The 12,922-nt window shown below is 38.0% G+C and overlaps 1 pseudogene across 1 annotated transcript in view; it reads right to left on the bottom strand.

Moving 5' to 3' along the window:
- The window catches only part of LOC148947501 (heparan-sulfate 6-O-sulfotransferase 2-like), a 142,353-nt pseudogene that overhangs the window by 16,049 nt on the left and 113,382 nt on the right, over positions 1-12,922 (bottom strand). The gene's annotated exons all lie outside the window — the stretch shown is intronic.

Below are 12,922 nucleotides of genomic sequence, written 5' to 3'. Positions count from 1 at the left end.
GAGGGAGGGGCAATATAAGAAGTGAAAGTAATTATTGTGACAATACAAAAATTACGAAAACAGGCATGAAGGACACTGATTAGGTTCTATCAGATCTCGAGAATGTAAGAAATTCCGTAAGGGAACTTCAGACGCGCAAGGAGAATTTTTGTCCGATCCTTACAGAAAACGTAGCGGAGACTTTTAATTTGTTGGGGGCGGTATATTTCTGCCTGAAGGCAGTTATTTGTCATAAAAGAGACAAATTTGCTTAGTTTGTACTTTATTCTCTGTCTTCAGAAAATTTATTTTCTGAAAGAACACATTATTTTCTGAAAGGGATTAAAAAATTGAATGGGATGATTTAATAACTGCTTTTGTATATCTGGATTTAAAGCTTTGTGATATAACCTTTGTTATAGAACCTTTGCTTAATTTTTTTTCACTTTATATTTCACTGAAGGCAGTTATTTGTCATAAAAGAGACAAATTTGCTTAGTTTGTACTTTATTCACTGTCTTCAGAAAATTTATTTTCTGAAAGAACAAATTATTTTCTGAAAGGGATTAAAAAATTGAATGGGAAGATCTAATAACTGCTTTTGTATATCTGGCTTTGAAGCTTTGTGATATAACCTTTGTTATAGAACCTTTGCTTAATTTTTTTTTTCACTTTATATTTCACTGAAGGCAGTTATTTGTCATAAAAGAGACAAATTTGCTTAGTTCGTACTTTATTCACTGTCTTCAGGATATTCCTGATGAACTTCTTATATTTTGGTCTATACACGCACCTCCTCACTAGGCTAGTTTAAATTCTTATTTTTATACTTTACTTTTATTATTTCGATGATTCGTATCAACAGTTGTTACTTAGTCCGAGATAAAGTATATGTCAAATAATGAGTAATAAAGTTTTATTCATTTTCCTTCCTTCTTTATTTGTTTATATTTATATTTATACTTATATGTATAGTTTATTTATATCTACTGAGAATCATGTCTGATAAGCGAAAAAAGAAAATAAGACCTCGGCTAACTTTTATAATACCTGGAGAATAAAATTAATTTGAAAAAAATAAAGTTTTATTGAGGGAAGAAAAAGCGCGAAGTTGAAACTTAAAACGAATTAAAAATTATTGCTTCACGGTCTATTTAATATATATCTATAAAACTAATACAAATAAACCAACTGATAATATTTCTCTATGTTTCCATGATTAAAGAAAACTAGCGCTTTTCTGAAAACAAAAAACAATATAGGAGTTTCGGTACAGTAAAAGCAAACCGATTGAATATACACTTTGAAAATCAAATATTTAAAAACATAAAAAAAATTTTTTTTTTCGTTTAATTTAGTATCACTTCTGCACAATGAGCTCAGTTCAATGATTGGATCTCGATTTGGTTCTGAAAAGGACATTCCATGATTAAATTGTAGACAAGCTCCAAGTGGAGCCATGTTAATAGTATTAGAATTAGAGACTAGCTTGAGAATTTGTATCATAACTTGAAATTTTTCGTTGTATCATAGGCAGCGCAATAGCGCTGCCTAAGTAAAGAACGATGTTGCCACAATGTATTATTTCTTCCCCTCCATACCCGGACACTTCGTAAGTAGAAATGATTATAAAGGTCCGAACGGGACTCCTAATATGGGCATAGAGTTCCTAGGGAGAAAGATTGCGTAATCGGTCAATGACCTCTTTTTCCAAGGTCGATTTATTTGATGTTTCTAGGTGTAATAACTCCGGGACGAAGATTGCACATGCGCATTGAATTCTAACGGGAACAATGTTATTGATCTAGGACTCGAAGGGGAAGTGAATTTCCGAGAACTTGATTGCGTAATCGAAGAGGAAGTGGATTTCCGAGAACTTGATTGCGTAATCGAGGGGGAAGTGAATTTCCGAGAACTTGATTGCGTAGTCGAAGAGGAAGTGGATTTCCGAGAAATTGATTGCGTAATCGAAGGGGAAGTGGATTTCCAAGAAATTGATTGCGTAATCGATTGGGAATTTTATTGATCCGATAACGGGAAACAGTTAGATCACGTGTTTCCTTCTCAGCCAATCAGCGAGTCGGATACATCTTCCTTCTCAGCCAATCAGAGGGCTGGTTACATATTAGCGGCGGAGGGAATTCAGAGTGAAAGGATTGAAAAATGAATAGATTTGAGGAAGAGAGAATTAGATCAAATCTAGTGTTTATGGAAAAACATTTGATTTTGGATGATGATTTTCTCAAGTTATCTCTTAAATGCAGGATATTCTTTTGTCAGGGAACACTTGACAATATAATGAGGAGTGATTCTCCCCCATTGGACTATTGTATGAAACTTTTAAGATGTGATTCAAATGCTTATAGTCAATTTATTGATATATTAATTGAAACAAAGCAGAATCATATCGTGGATATACTTTTGAAAACATTGCCAATGGATTCAATGTAGATGGCTCCCCCGTCATTCGAAAGAGGTAACGTCACAGAGTTACTCCTCTTCCCCATTCATCCACCTTCATTTTATGGAGGGAGGACGCTCAGTTTCGTTTTAGCTGTGAGTGAGTCAAGTGACATTGGAAACCAAAAAAAAAAAAATGTTCTATATATGCCCATTGTGCATGTACACTCTTGGCAGTTGGACTCAATGTGAGAATTGTACAATATTGATGACTATAGTGAAAAGTACAAATTATGTAATCCATGTAAATTAGATAGAGGCTATGCAGTACAAATTAAAGGATGTAATTCATGTCTTGAGGAGGTGTGTGACTCTCACCCTAGAGGGCATCTCTGCTCCAATTGTCACTATGATAAATGCGATCAGTGGGAGAATACTTACCCCGCTATGATTGGAAAGAATCCCAAACGTGATTTTAGGTTATTTCTACGAGATTGGTATCGTCGTGGATTTAAATTATTCTGGGAAGAGGAATCTGGTCTACGATTCAACTGTTGGGCTAACAAGACAATTTGGTTTCTACGTCATCGTTGTGAAGACACTGCCTACTATGACTATAAACCAAGTGATTTTTATTTGACAGTTACCGAATGGGATTCACCATTTGAAAACACTGTATGTGATATTGCTTAAAACAGACAGATTGAAACTAGTGAATTTTCATAATATGAATGCAAATAGTATCATTGACTATACAAAGAGATATTACAAGAGTGAAGTTAAATTGTACTGTAGAAAATGTGACCCTGACTTTGCAGTCAATCAATATCAATATACAGTGAATCCAAATGATTTACCGGCATTAGTGATTCACGACAGTTGCCTATACATCGATGAAGAAATCTAAAGTGAAGATTTAAAGACATTGTTGTATATACATGCATTTTATTAATAAAGAAATTCACAAATATTTTTTAAATACTTTACTCTTAGGGCACTGAAATCAATACTGAATAGGTCCGAGAGGATATTTTCCACTAGAAAGTCGTTCAGACGAGGATTTTCACTATAAATGTGGAGAAACTGCTTGTAAGTATAGCCGCGACATTGGAACACAAAAAATAGTAGTGCATGGAAGCCACAAATTTTAGTCGTTAGATCCTGAACCCTCTTCCAATTTTGAATAATAGTTTTCCCACTGCTATCTATATAGTTGCTGATATGAGGCGTGTAGAATGCACAGGGTAGGCCAAGAGGATCAAGAAATTCAATCGTCATCAGTGTTGGAAAGATGCACAGCCAATGACCCGTCAGCACAGTCTATGGACTGCTATTAACAATAATTAAAGTATTGTTGACATTTTGAATTTTTCCAAGAAAGTCTGAGGGCAGACAATAGGATTTGTATTGGGACATGTAGGGGTCCCTATTAAATACACTGATTATTTGACTGGTGTTCATGGCGCCAAGTCTAGTAGAACACTGCCTTCAGGAGTGATTTCCCAATAGGTTTCATATTGATTTAATGATATTAGTGCAATACTCTCAGCCAATGGGTCGGCAAATGTATACTCTAAACGCACACTCCCCATACGTACTATACTCATATCCTGTGTACCAGACAAATCCAGTACAATGATACCATGTGTTTTAGCAAACATATCTTCGGTTATACCATTTTCAAATAGTTGCGAATCATGATCTAGGGTTTGCATGGTCAACTCGTACAATGTTCTATAGGATTTACCAGAAGATAGATTGTAGAGTGGAATGCCATTTACTTTGCACACAAGAGATGAAAGTCCAAACATCTCGAATTTATGTGGACATTCAGTCCATGATACTATTGCACTTGAACTTTTTACAAATGCCAAAGCGAGATTTATTTGGATTTCGACCTTGATAATGGATGAATCGGTGAAGGTGCGTGAGCACATTGCAATATGACGGTGATTGGTGATTGTATGAGGAACAAGTAGTTTAATATTATTTCCATTGGCTCTCAGTTTTTCCACTGCCAAAGCAACAGAACTCATGACCTGTTGTTTGCGTACATGAAGTATTGCCGAGGTGAGGGAGAGACTTACATCTGGATTGGCAGCAAGTTCTTTTCTCAATAGGAAATTGGAGGGTGCAAGCGTTAGTTTTATATCCACTTTAACTTTGGGCGGCAGCCATTGGGGTATATTAAATATTTCATGACTTATTTTTCAAACTAGATGTAATTCACTAGTTGCAGCATTTTTAAGTGCATCTGTACTATCAGTATTAGTAATATATTCATATCCATTGGAGGTGCCTCTCATATTCCTTGTATGACTTGGGTGTCATCAGCATGAATTGCTTATAGCTTGTATAATTTGAGAGATTGTTGCTTGTGCTCACCAGCGTGCCATTGATGTAGACACTCATTTGACGAAATAAATTATGTAATATACAATTTTCATAGGATATTCCATCGGCCCGAATTGGCATTGTATTATCGGATTTCTGGACTTTCATTTGTTAATCTATAAATGTCGAAGATATGTACATAAAGTAGTCATCATTGGAATAAATTTTATAGTGGATAATATCGGAGAGGGGCTGTTGCGGATAAAATTGTCCTTAGTATCCATGATTGACAGTCACATCAACATTTTCTGCATTGAATAAATTCTATGAGGCACTGATTGAAGGTTGAGAATCCGTATGTGGTAGGTAGAACATTTTAGAAGAAGAAATCTAGTTTCGATCTAACAATTTTCTTCCTGGGGCTTCTTCTTCTGTTTACAGCACGTTTCGGCTTTTTCCTTCTTTTCTTTGACAAGAGGGATGATGTCTTTCGTTCCCAACCTGAGTGGAGACTGATGAGTGATGCATTGTTTCTTGACCTTTTTAAGCCTTTACCATTTTGTTTTAATCTCTCGCCAAGGGTTCGCGCACTGGACATAAGATTTTACGAAGCACTTTTTTTAAAATCCTTGACAGAGCCCCAATCGTATAGTGTAGAGGATGCAAAATCTGTCGCAGCCGGTACAAGATATTTTCTAGCCAGTGGTAGTGCAGAGCGAAACAGCTTAGCAAACCAACTGCCGAGACCGTAGCCAGACATTGACGAGCGACCTTTGTAATAATCCATTCCATTGCCCTGTTGTCTTGGGCCAAGAGTATTAACATAGCAGTGAATATCAGGACAAATAAATACCACTTTTCTATTAGACATCTTGCTTTTGAACGATGGGACGAAAATGGCATGTAATCACAGCCAAACCTTTTGAAATTGCTATTGGATCACCTAATTCAGTTCTTAGTGTTAACTGACAGAGTTCCAAATAGGAAGTGTTTACGGGAATATACTGAAGATGCTTTATATTGTAGTGGTGAATATGCTCTCGATTGGTTTTTCGTTCAAGAACTCATAGAAGGGGAATATTTGAATTGCCAACCCGAGATGTTTCCACAAATGAAGCGTAGAGAAATATAAAAGTGTCTGTGGAGAAGGCAGGTGGGTAGTCAGCAAAAATTAAATTAGTGTTTCCGGCACTTTTACCATTGATTATATTGAGCTTAAAGCCAAGAAGATCCTTTAGGTTATCATTGAGAATAACCTTTTCACTGGCAATAGGTGAACTAATGTATATCTTACCCTCCTCCTTTGAATAGTTGAAATGAAAAGCTCCCTTTTTACGAGCGGAAATTTTTTTATTAATAGAACGACATAAATCATTCATACAGGTGAGTTCCTCGTAGGGTAATTCAATATATGGATAATCCATCCAATTGATTTTTTGAATTTGTTCTTGATCACTTGAGGATGGTGGTGGCGGCCAATCATAGTGTCTAATTCTTATTTCATATTTACGATCCTTTCTCAGGATGTCATAAGTATTTTTGAGAATACAGTCGACAAGAGCCACTTCATACTTTCCATTGTCGTCGAATTTGATAGTGGGGGAGAGTTTCGTCTAAAAATCACTTGTTCTATTCAAGTCATTGTAGAGAGGATCAGATACATTGGACATCAAAGTCACATAAAAATCATTGGGCATTGTCAATGTCTTCAGCACTGACCCAAGAATCAAAATCTGAGTTGTATCCTAGCCAGCAAACAAACAACTGTCTCTTGCCCCTACGAGTACGACTCTTTAATATCTTTTCAATTTGATATATTTCACTAGTGTTTCTAACTTTTTGCAGTTCCCATTCATAAAAACCACCAAGAATCTCATCATCATCTTTGGCGTCTCGCAGTCGATATCTCGTGGGCTCGGTTTCGAGGATTTTGGACACTTTGAAAATTTCGATGCTCTATAAATAATTCTCCTTTTCAAAAATATTGGTGGTTCTATTAATTAGAACAGTATCACCAACAGTGAATTTCTTCTTCAAATTTTTTTTTTCTTTTTTACCACTGGAATATTGCTTTAGAAAAGCATCAAATGTATTTTCATTGTAGTGAACATCCTGAGGGCTTGAGTTGGACAGAGATCGATGGGGTCGATGGTTGTATATCTGCATGATTTTATCTAAATCATGAATAAAAGCCAGTGTATTTTTCAGTGTACAATATCTTGAAATTAATAGACGAATCGTTCTTATTAATCGTTCAGCCAATGCAGCCTTTATCGGGATGTGACTATGATAAAGTGTTGTATTATGGCGTACACTGGACTCGTCCATATCGCTGGCAAGTGCGATTTAAGGTAATTTTTAAGGTAATTATATTTCAAAAGAACCTTTTGCACATGGGGATTAACAAATTCACTGCCACGATCCGATTGAAATTTTCAATACGAATCCTGTTCAAGAATAATTTCAATGGTCCAAGCAACTTCAACACCTCTCTTTGATCGCAGTGGAATTGCATAGGCATAGCGACTAAAGACCCTGATTGCCACCAGAATATATTTGTAGGGTGCATTGTGACGCTGTTGAATAGCGTCTAAAGTTAAAAGATCCGTTTGCATTATATGCAGAGGGAAAAAGGCTTTAGTTTGTCGATATTGTTTGCCGCGAAGCCTGTGATTCCGATGCAGTGTGTAACTCGGTTCATTCTCTAGATACTCTTTTGCTTTTTTCAATGTGGTGCCGGAGACAGCTTTAGAAAGCGTTTTGGGAGAACTTAAACTTCCCGTGTCACCAATATTTTCATAGACACCTTTCAGAACTTCATTCATTTTGAACGCAAGCATGTAGTGTAATGACCAATCCCCTTTTGCACACTGGAGGATGAAGCAATTCGTCTTCGCTTTTGACTAGCAGTCACAGGTGTTGTAAAATCAGTGGTGCTACTACTATTTTCAAATATTGATTCTTCTTCTTCTTTTTTAAATGATGATGGTGCTGGGGTTGCTAGAACACTATAGTCTCCGAGTTTCCTTAGAATTTTAGCATTGCCAATGATACTTATGGGAACGTTGATGCACATAGAGATTTGTATAGAAGATAGCCAAAGGATAAAAGTTATTTATTATTCGTTACCATTTCACAAATTAAATCAAATAGATTATAACTTTTTCCCTGAATTATAATTCGTTTCCCTGTGCTATCGACTTGAACTTGATGTTTATCAGCAGTTTCCAACATGAGATATGATAATACTCTTTTACTCTGTTCTCGATAGGTCACTGGCAATAGGTTTCCAATTTTTGATACAATTGAATTCAACTCCTTCTCCTTTGATTGTGCAGAATCTTGAAGAGATGATTTCTGTTTAGAGGGATCAGTGGCGGTAGCGACGGGTTATACTCTCAGAATACGGTTTATGTTTGTTTACACGTCGCAATGTATCTTGGAGTAAAAGCAGTTTTTTTGTCATTGGCAATATTCTCATCATTAATGAATTTTCTTAGATTGTCTTCAAAATGTTCGACGCGCAAAAGGAAAAGTTCAAATGGTGTCAATTTATAAGGTTTAGCCATTCTCTAGAGAAAACTCCTTACAAGACCTGCAATTATGGCCAGTAAAAGTGTGAAAAAGCTACCGCCTGCTTGAAGGAGCCGTTTTGTTTTAAAATTTTTCCCCTTGTTTTTAAGAACCAAGTCGCGTACAGTGGAACGATGTTGCTTTGTCTGTTGTCTAACACCTTCTGGCAGCTGAACATTGCCCTCAGTTAAATTTAAACATGGTTCAGATATTAGATTAATGAAATCATTGTCAACACCATGTTTGAGTATGGCTTTCCTAAGCAAGGGTTTTGAAGTGCTTAAAACGGAAAATAAATGCCGTTGTTCGTGTAGTTTCTTCAGTGTCATAATGGAAACTAATAGCCTTTTCTACTGTTCACTGGAAGATATACTGTAATTTCATTGTCAAAAATGTCGGTGACTACACGTAGATCCTGGGGCTTGATCTTTTTAATAACATGAAAATTTTACCGTTTGGGCTGGATTTGGGCGTTTTTTTCCGCCGAAACAATAATTTGTGGGGCGCGTGGTTTTTTCGTATTTTTGAGTTTATGTCGCTAGATCTAAAACCGCACGACTTGACCTATATTGTAGACAGTGCAATTCAAAGAAATGGTTCACAAGCATTTGTTTTGATAAAACAGATTGTTTAGAACCAGAGTACTAGAAATGAGCTCATGGTGAGATCGGACAGTGAAGAACTGTAGCATTTCCTGTGAGAATTGTTAAATGGATTCAGCCATATCATCGATAATCAGCCATGACTTCGATTCAATACTATTGAAAACTTCAAGTCCCCGTATGAATTGTATTGGTATAGTTGTGGCAATAGCTTTTATTTGATCATAGGACTCCTGCCAAATACTACAGCAATAGTAGATTTTTTTCGGTTTTTCCAAAAACATTTTATTGCAATTTTAAATTATTTTAGCTAAAAGTGTTGTTTTCCCCGACATTGAGGGCCCACACAGAAACGATCTGAAGGGTGTTTTAAATTGATTGATGCTGTTGACAACAGTCGGACTACAACTAACTGTAAATCATACGTGTCCAATGAATAAGTAGTAATTTTCCCATAGATCAATCTATTCAAGAACAACAAAAAAAAACAATATTTCATGACAGCATTTATTTGAGGCATTATGAAAACAAATATTTGTTCAACATGAACAATGATAACACTTGTTCAACAAGAACAGTTGACAAAATTTCATGGTCAACATTAAAACTCTATTTGTTCAACATGAACTGCAATGATAACACTCTATGTACAATAAAAACACTTTTGTCCATCATCAGTACTTATTGTCTGTAAACACTTTTCTGTAAAACAACATGAACGGCACTTATGGTCTTTAAAAACACTTTTCTGTAAAACCACATCAACAGCACATATTGTCTTTAAACACTTTTCTGTACAAAAAAACACTTTTCTATACAACAACAAAAAAAAAACACTTGGAACATGAACTAGCACAGTTGAACATTACAGTGAATTTAAAGGTGGGTTCCCTCCCCAGGGTTGCGGGGCCGAAGGCCGGCCGTGGGCGGGCCCCCCCCCCCACCCCCCGGGAGCCGGCCACGGGAAGGCCCCCCCCCCTACCCCCGGGAGCCGCGGGGCGAAAATGAATTGTACACAAAAGTTTTCCGATCACTGCTGCTGCTACAGGTTAGTTGGGATTTGGTTAGTGGTGGTTAGATTAGTTAATTTATGAACGGGTTGAGTGGTTAGTTGGAGCATTTCATTTATGAATGGGTTGGGTGGTGGTTAGTTCAGGTTAGATTAATTTATCCAGACCAAGTTGATTGCGATAGTCTATGCATTCAACTCGGTCTAAAATACGGTAGTGACCATGAGGCAGGACACTCAAACCATTCTCGAGCACATAGACTTTGTCGGATATACACGACATTGCATTCTTTTCCACTCTCACAGTGTGATTTCTATACTGTAGAGAGCGAATTGCAAGCACTTGTGCTCTCGGCACTAGGCTACTTTCTACACAGTCTTTGTACACGCTCATGTTGAAATTGCTCTTTACAAAGTGTGTAGGCACCCCTTTACACGCCTTCTTTTCGTCCCCACTATGAGTTTCAATGCAATAAACTATGGGGCCCGGGAACACCCCCCTGGATATCAAATCCCTCCCCGTCTCTGATTTTAACAGTAACAGTGGATTGGGGGCTTGACGTTTCAGAAACTTAGGGCAGAGGGATGGAGTCCTGTTGGTGAAATCCATCCGCGAGCTGATGTGTTCCCCCTTTTCTAAATCACCCAATAAATCTTCAGTCCGATTTACCTTTAGCAGCAGAGAATCTGTATCCCCATAGTAAACTTGAACCTCCCCCTCCTGTGGCCATTGCACCTTGCACACATTGTAAAAGAAAGACAACATGAGCTTTTTTGAAATTTCCAATACTGAACTGCCGCCTGCTATATTCTTTTTCAGTACCACTTTCGCTTTCGCCTGTTTAGAAGAACCATGCCAGTCTCTATGCTCGTGAACGATGTAAAATTGGGGTCGGCAATAATTCGTGCACACTCTAGAGGGTCAGTCACGACGTCGCAGCGAGATCTATTACGAACGCTTTCACACATTTTGCCAAACGCTGAATCTAGGATGAGTTTGTACATTTCCTTCTCCACCTTTAAATTTGCCCTAGAGCGTTTATCGACAAAAGTATCGATAAACGTTTTCAAATATGGTCGCTGATTGAACTGCAGGACCCTGTGTATTTAGGTGATCTTGAAACCATTGCTCACCATCCAGTGCAAAAGCACATGGTGAACAACGACATTCTCCTTAGGGTCCAAATCAGCAATCAGTTTCTGTTTGGAGGGAGTCCAGTGCATCCACATATCCTCAACCATTGAATGACTGTAGGGGCTCAGAGAGTACCTGGTCACCGGTCGATTGATACAAGGAAAGACAAAATCCCTGACGGAGTCGTGAAGCGCCAGCGGAATGTGACCGTCAATTTCAAAGAACCATCCTTGTGGCCCATTGTCCTAGACGGTGGTAATATCGGGGAACTCACAATGATTCTGAAGCCATTGATAGTTCCCACACGGCAAAGAGTAGTGAGACATTGCCGTGGGGTACAATGAGTTTATGTCCAAGAACACTGCATTTGACTTTACACCGGTGCTTTGTCCGCTCGGATCGGTTGATAAGACGCGGTCCCCATGAAAAACATACCCTCCTCTCATTGAACGCTCTACAAAAAGGTGCTGATCTACGTCGGTGATTAGGCCCATTTCCTCCCTGCGAATTTTTAAAATTAAATCCATCACTAAATGGGGTGTGGAAAAATAATAGCCTATATCTAACCCGAACTCTGAATAGATTTGGTCTGTGTTCTTACAGACTATATCCACCAGAGTTAAAACGTCACTGGCCAAGTACATTCTACAATAATCCCACCCATTTTTACAATCCCCCTTGGACCACACCTTCTTGGCAAACTCATACTCCTCGGCTGTGCATTCTCTGTTGGTCAGTGAATTGTAAAAAGCTTCAATTGGAGGTAGTTTCACCTCACTTAAGCGAGCGCCAGAACAGTAATAATCGTATGCATATACACCTTTGCAGGTCAAAAGGTCATACATTTCACTGTCTGGAAAGTGCTGTTTAAGCAAGGGAAAGCTATCAAAATTGTCGCTTTTCTGCACTTGAATAATTGACTCTATGCCTTGGGAAAAAAACTAAAAGAATCTAAAAACCTGATTTTATTCCAACACGTATGCCCATTATCCACTGCCTGCAATTTCAGCTTGAGAAGCAACAACTTCTCTGCCGATTTGGGAATAATGTTATAGGTAAATGAATTATTTACCCATGGACTTTCTACTCGCCCTCCCTCCCTATGCATACGTGCCAGTGCCAGTAAAATAAATTTTAAGTCATAATTAGAGTTGTGGATAAAAACAGGAATAAAAAACTGTTGGCTAACATTTAAATTACACGATTGATGCGCAACCCCTCTAAAATTACTACCCCCGAGGATATTTCCTGCCACAAATGATTATGATCTCTGACTTTCCCCCTCCCCCTCTTTTCCCTTTAGTCCCCTTATCCTCCTCCTCTGCAAACTCCCCCTTACAAACCCAACATATTTTTTGATCTTTAATCGCGAGACGATCCTCTGCAGACAACACCATTGGATAATGGGTATTTCTCAAACGACAAATAGCACCATTAGCCGTGCCAATTAGTTTAGTCAGTGCCTTGACCATACACTCGTTCTCATCCAATGTCTCAACTATTTCTAACAACTGCATGATGTTAGAACTGTCTCTTTGCGCGTGAGTATAGGACACTGCAATAGCCTGGTGTTCTTTGACTCGGTTTGGAAATTGGGGATCGTTCTCCTCCACCAGCTTAGCTTCACAGTCTAAAGATATTTTGTTGCACTGGAGAAGGGTGTTCTGGAAATTTTTGAAGCGTAAAATAGCCCTATCCCCTACAATGCCTCATATGATTTTGCAACTTTAATTCAGTCCAAAATCTAGAGAGGCATGTTGGACAGTAGAAACGTGTCCCCCTAGTCTTACCCTCCCCCAGAACTCTACTGATGTCTGTGATAGGGTTAAAGTGGCCAAGTGCATTCGGTTCACTAGGTGGTGTGTAAAACAACCAAACCCAATGTCTGAC

Source organism: Artemia sp. Qi Xiang Cuo, chromosome 10 (genome assembly GCF_049724085.1).
Source record: "Artemia sp. Qi Xiang Cuo chromosome 10, ASM4972408v1, whole genome shotgun sequence".
NCBI lineage: Eukaryota > Metazoa > Arthropoda > Branchiopoda > Anostraca > Artemiidae > Artemia > Artemia sp. Qi Xiang Cuo.
Note: the sequence above shows the minus strand (reverse complement) of the source record. Positions and strands in the feature narration are given on the sequence as shown.